The following is a 6,000-nucleotide window of genomic DNA, read 5'->3' as shown; positions in this document are numbered from 1 at the left end:
ATTCTGGTCCATCTGCCCTCCTTACCCATCTTGTGCTGGGGATCGAACACAGGGCTTTGTTCATAAGTTCTACCACTGAGCAACACCTCCGTCCTCCCCTCTCTCTTTCTTCTCTTTCTTCCTGGCAATAAGGCGAGTGGTTTTGTTTCACAGGTCCAAAGCCACAGGGCCAGCCCACCATGAACTGGAATCTCCAAACCTGAGAGCCAACATAAACCTTTTTGCTTTATAAGTGGATTCTCTCATGTATTTTTGTTACAGTGATAACTAATACAGTGAGGGGTAGAGAGAGGGGGAAACAAAAATGGCAGACAATAACTAGCTGTTCACATTTGGGTGAAGGGCTGGGGCTAGGGCTCAGTGGTGGAGCACTTGTCCAGCACATGTGGTTTATGGTGGGTTTGATCCTCAGCACCACATAAAAATAAATAAAATAAAGGTGTCGGGTCCACATACAACTAAAAATATTTTTAAAGAAAGTTGGGTGGGTGTTCTATAATATTTTGTTCACTTTGCATAGGTTTAAATTTTTCGGTAATAAAAATTGTTTATAAAAAGACAATGTTAGAGAGACTCAGCTCTATGCTGTGGCCAAGCACATTGGTGGAGAAGCTGAGGTCCGGCTGTGCGGCGAGAAGAGTGGCCCCGGTCCTGGGTCTAGCCTCTGTAAGAAGCTGAAATCCTCCACCATCATTCAAAATGCAATGGAATGCACCACGGACTGTGTCTCGGCTGGCACACAGGACATGCTTGGAACCACAGAAGACCGGTCTCTGTGGACCCCGTCAGAACATGAGGTGGCCGTTGCTTTAGAATAGTGCTGAATCTAAAGGAGTCTGGGTTCAAGATCCTCAGAAGCAGTGCCTGCCCTTACCTGCTGCCGCGTCTTGCAAAGGAGAGACAGTCATCAGGTGCTCAGGTTCCCGGATAGCGGGTCCCTTGTGGTCCCCTGTCACAGAAAAAGTGACTCTTTCAGGAAAAAAGAAGACTTTGATCCTTTACAAGACAAATCTATTAGTCTTTATCAGCAATTTAAGAAAACATTTAGGCAATATGGGAAAGTTTTGATTCCTGTGCCTCTAATGACTTCTGGTGTCTGGTTTGGAGCATTTGATTATGCAGCCATAAGAGGACTGAATGCCATTCCTGTCCTGGAGCTCCTTGGGTTACCCGACAGCGTGGTGAACTCCCTGAAAAAATGCCCAGACTGGAAATGCCCCGACAGCAAAGCCATGTTTAAGATTGCAACACCTGCGCTGCACCGCGACCTTGGGAGGACTGTCCTTTACCGAGAAGTCATTGCACAGTTGTGGCTTCATGGTGACACCACCTCCTATCAAGGAGTATCTGCCAGGCAGGATGGAAGAGACCAAGGATAGACTCACTGAAAAACTACAGAAACCAAAGAAAAAGTTTCCTTTAAGAAAAAAAAAAGTGGAATAGGTTGCCTTATGTAACAAATTACAGAAAGTTCCTGCAATTGAACCCTCTGGAGACTTTGGGCAAAGATACATGCTTCTGGTTATTTTTTTGTTAGTTGCCTAGATAGATGAGTTCTCTGAGGGTTAAAGAACTAAGGTACCTTTTTAAAGTTTAATAGCCTACAAAAATCAGTGGGTTTTTTTAGAGGAAGAAATGAGCCCAGTATAGAAATTGTACATCTGGTAGCAGCAGGAAGCTGTGGCTACTATCTGAGAATCCAGGGTTCTTTTCCTACGTCTTCAGGATCTCTTAAGTTCTCCTGTGTATTCCGATTAGGCTCTGGACCCCTCTTAGATCACTGTGGTCCAGAGGCGGAATGCTAATACTGGGTCTTAGTCTTCATGTTGAATAACAGGAAAGTTATTAAGGTTTTAACTGTATGCAGTTCTCTGTGGAGGCAGACATGCACCTTTGAACAGGGTATTAGTCTTTCTAGGAAAAAGATATAAAGTTGCCTATTAGTTAAAATATAGATCTTATGTGGAGAATGTGGAATAAAAATTGAGTCCTATACGTAAAAACCAACAAACAAACACAATGTTAACTCTTCAGATCTTGGTAGCCTTAGGGAGTTGGGAGAAAGCGATTTGGGGGAGGCATAAGTGGTTCTATTCACCTTAGAATAATTCATCAAGTTCTAGGAATACTTTGTGCTTTTAGTTCTGTCTGCAAGTTATATATCAATAAAATGTTTAAAGATCTTGAGTTTTTATGACGAGATTTTCCCCAGCAAAGTCAGTGACGCGCACCAAAGGCTGGAAACCTGGCACACTGCTCTGTGCATAGAATGACATCAGTGCCTGTGGTGCTGGGGGGATCAGGAACAACAGCTCTAGCAGAGGTTTCCTTGTGCAAGGATAGTAGGCATCACAGGTAAGACAGGAAGGCTCCAACTCAACAGCTAGTGTCTTATACTTATTTGAGAAAATATTTGCAACTTGTTCACCAAGAAATGCTGGTTTAAAGCAATGGGTTTTGGCCTTGAATGAGCACTATAATCACCTGGAGAACTTCAAAACCACTGATGTCCAGGTCCTCCTCCAGAGATTCTGATTTAACTGCTGTGTTGCAATTTAGGGTTCAGGGAATTTTAAAGGCTCCCAGGTGATCCTAATATGCATCCAGGGATGAAACCCTCTGAGTCAGGGTTAGGATGCATTAGCTCTAAGTGATTTCATTGTGTGATGGGGACTTACCCCACTGCCACACCTCCAGTTTGGGAGCTCAGGAAATAGCTTTACCCTTTTAAAATCAAGGGACTTTTTCAAGTCATACTCAGCTGTTCAACTAAATTGCAGCAGGGAGAAATGTCTTCTCAGCACTTCTATTTTTATGTCACTTGCTTTCAGAGTAACATTGTTTTGGGGACAGTTTGATTTAGCTTGTGTTGAAAATCATAAATAGCCTGCAAACACCAAAAAGGTATGAAAAGAATTTATAAACATGTGGAGTACATTATACATGTTTTCAAATTTCTCCTATGATTTAGAAATAAAAAATATATTGCTAGGGCCTTCTTGATGCCTAAGCTCAGACCTCGGTCACTTCCCTATGTCATTCCAAGTCCTTCCAAGACACTTCAGCATTCTCTCGATTATTCCCAATGGTGGAGTTCTAGATGTTCATGAATCTCAAAGGAACCCTGCTGTTCCTGAAGAAGTATCCTTTTCCAGAACCTTAGAAGACTTTCTGCAGCAAAAGGCATAATGATACTGACTGCAAAAATAACAGCAATTCTTCATTCTTCCCTGTACCTGTGCTCTTTGAAATGTGATTTTACTGCTGTTCTCACTGATGAGTAGAATCTGTTTCTCCCAGATTAGATCTGGGCTGGCCTTATTTGCTCTGGCCAATAGAATGCAGTGGATATGACAGTGGGCCAAAGGTCCTGAATGCTTCTTGTTTTTGTTTTTGTTTTTCCTTCCAGAACACCGCCCTCTCCGTGAGAATAATAAGCCCATGCTAGCCTGTTGGAGAATGAGATGCCCCGAGGAAGAGAATCAAGGTGCCCAGTTGACAGCCAGCTTACTTCCAGGAAAGAGCCACCTAGGCAACCAGCAGTTAGCCACACCGACCACACATGCAAACTCACATACATACCATACCTACATGAAGGATCCCAGCTGAGATCAGAACAGCACAGGTGGGCCAGCCTAAATGGCTGACCAGCCCCATTATAAGCTAAATAACTCTCAGGGTGTGTAATACATACACTTTTATATCTATTTTTGACAGGGTCTCAGGGTTTGATAACCTTGTTGATTACAAGTTATCTGAAATACAGTATAATACCACAAAGTTACTGATTTCCTTTTCTTCTTAAAATTGGATCTCTTGAGTAATACAGAAATGCACATAGATGCGTTATGCATAGGATTGTTGCATCAACTCACATGGTACCCCCACCCCACAGAAGGACACAGACCACCACACTCTGACCACGTGGGCCCCGTGGCCCCCAAAACTCGAGGTCAAGGCTTCGGACAGATTTGAAGACATGGGGTCCCCTCTTGCTTGGTCCACACCAAGCAGCAGGTGGAAAGCAGGGGTCCACTTCTGAAACTTCCTCCTTTCTGCATTCTCCTCGGCTTCTTGGGGAGACTCTTACTCCCTCCTAGGGGCCTGAGGAGAGATGTTGGTGGGAAGGGGCATTCCCCTGCCTCTGGTAGAATCATTGAGGGGGTCAGGCCCTTCATCTCCTTGAGGGTGGGGGAGTCAGAGCCCTCAGAACTGTACTCCCATGCAAAGCCACTTGCCAGGTGTGGCTACTGGGCACCTGGAATGTGGCTACTCTGAGTTGAGGCATGTTGGAAACATAAAATACAGAGTGAATTTCAAAGACTTCGTAACAAAAAAATAAATAAACAAAGGATATTAAACAGTTTATTTATAATTGATCACAAGCCAGGCATGATCACACACATCTGGAATCCCATCAGCTCAGAAGGCCAAGGCGGGAGGATTCCAAGTTTGAGAGGCCAGCCTTGGTAATTTAGTAAGACCCCGTCTCAAAATAAAATACAAAGGGCAGCGGATGGCACTTCATCTGGTGCCCCTGAGCTGCATTCCCAGAACCAAAAAACAAGTGCTCACACAATTACATTGTTCACATATTAAATAATATTTTGGATATACTGGGTTAAATAATTATATTGTTACAACTTCACACTGTTTCTTTTTATAACTGTGTTAACTTCATGTTGTTATTACAAATTCCTGAGAAGCAAAAGGAGGAAAGGTTTATTTTGGTTCATGGCTTCAGTTCACCGCAGGTTGGTCCCACTCTTTTGGGGTCTGCGGTGAGGAGAAAGTGGAGGAAGGAAGCTGCTCTTCTCAGGGTGGCCAGAAAGCAGGGAGAGAGGAAGGGGCCACAGTCCTCATAGCCCCTTCAAGGGCGGCTCCCATTGACCTAGGTCCATCCTCCCCCCAGGGCCCACATCCTAAAGCTGGAACCACCTGCCAGGGGCACCACACACTGGCCACCAAACCCTCCGCATATGGCCTCCTGGTGGGGGCTTTAAGAGCCAAACCATAACAGTAATCTTAAGTTTCAGGTTTGATATCAGAACAACGCATGCATTTCCACATTGCAGTTACCAAATCAATGAGAGGGCACCGTCTTTGTCCTCGAGACCTTTCTAATGTTTTGAATATGCTCAGGCCATAATTTGATATGCAAAATTCTATCTGTGAACTGAAATAGAATATCATTTTTAAATATTGTGAAAGTAACATTACTTTTACTTGGGAAGTCATGAGCAGACCAGAGAGCCTCATGTCTGTTCTACAACCGTCTTATAAACACCTAAGAATATCCAATGACCATCAAGGCAAATGCAAGCAAGGACCTTCATAATTAAGTAAGCATATCAAGGACTGGCTGCAGGTCTAGTTCCATTATTCATAGATTCTCTTCCCTGAAGTCAGAGAAAAAGTCAAAATTCTTTTCCTTGGTGTATCAGTCTAACGTCAGAAATACCAATTGCAGGGGCACAGCTGGGAAAAGGTAACGATGAACTAAGCCTGGAGTCACATTATACCTTCTACTCACAGGCAGACGCATTACAAAAAAGGGGCACGACTTTCAACAATTCACTAATCCCCTGCACGCTTAGTCCACACCGGATCTTAGACTGGTCCGTGCCCCTGCGTTACTGGGGTCCAAAAGGAACTGTGCTGCATTCAGAGAAGATAGGGGGCTGAGATATCAGGAAGGGAACAAAACTTGAAGAACACATTAAGTAAATCAAACTCTTCAGTGAGAGCGAGCATGATGGCCAAGGTCAGCTGACTCAAGGCCACTTCCTGCTTTTAATATTCTTAATAAAGAATATTTTCAGGGTGAGAGGCCCAGTTTGGAGATAGGAATGCTTTGATAGCTGCCCTGGAATATCCACGTTGGGACAAATGTCATCACTGAAAATATTTCAGAACTATAAATCCATGTATGTATTAATCATCACAATGGTTTAAAGTGCAAGGAAATTTTAAAGTGTCACTTTTTTTTTCACTACTGGG

At 43.6% G+C, this 6,000-nt stretch overlaps 1 pseudogene; it reads left to right on the top strand.

Annotated features, from left to right (window-relative positions):
* Positions 1 to 571: 571 nt before the first annotated feature.
* LOC101969772 (protein FAM210A pseudogene) lies at positions 572 to 1,443 on the top strand (annotated as a pseudogene).
* The last annotated feature ends 4,557 nt before the right edge of the window (positions 1,444 to 6,000 follow it).

This window comes from Ictidomys tridecemlineatus, chromosome 8 (assembly GCF_052094955.1).
Source record: "Ictidomys tridecemlineatus isolate mIctTri1 chromosome 8, mIctTri1.hap1, whole genome shotgun sequence".
NCBI lineage: Eukaryota > Metazoa > Chordata > Mammalia > Rodentia > Sciuridae > Ictidomys > Ictidomys tridecemlineatus.
This window is presented reverse-complemented; position numbering and strand designations above follow the sequence as displayed.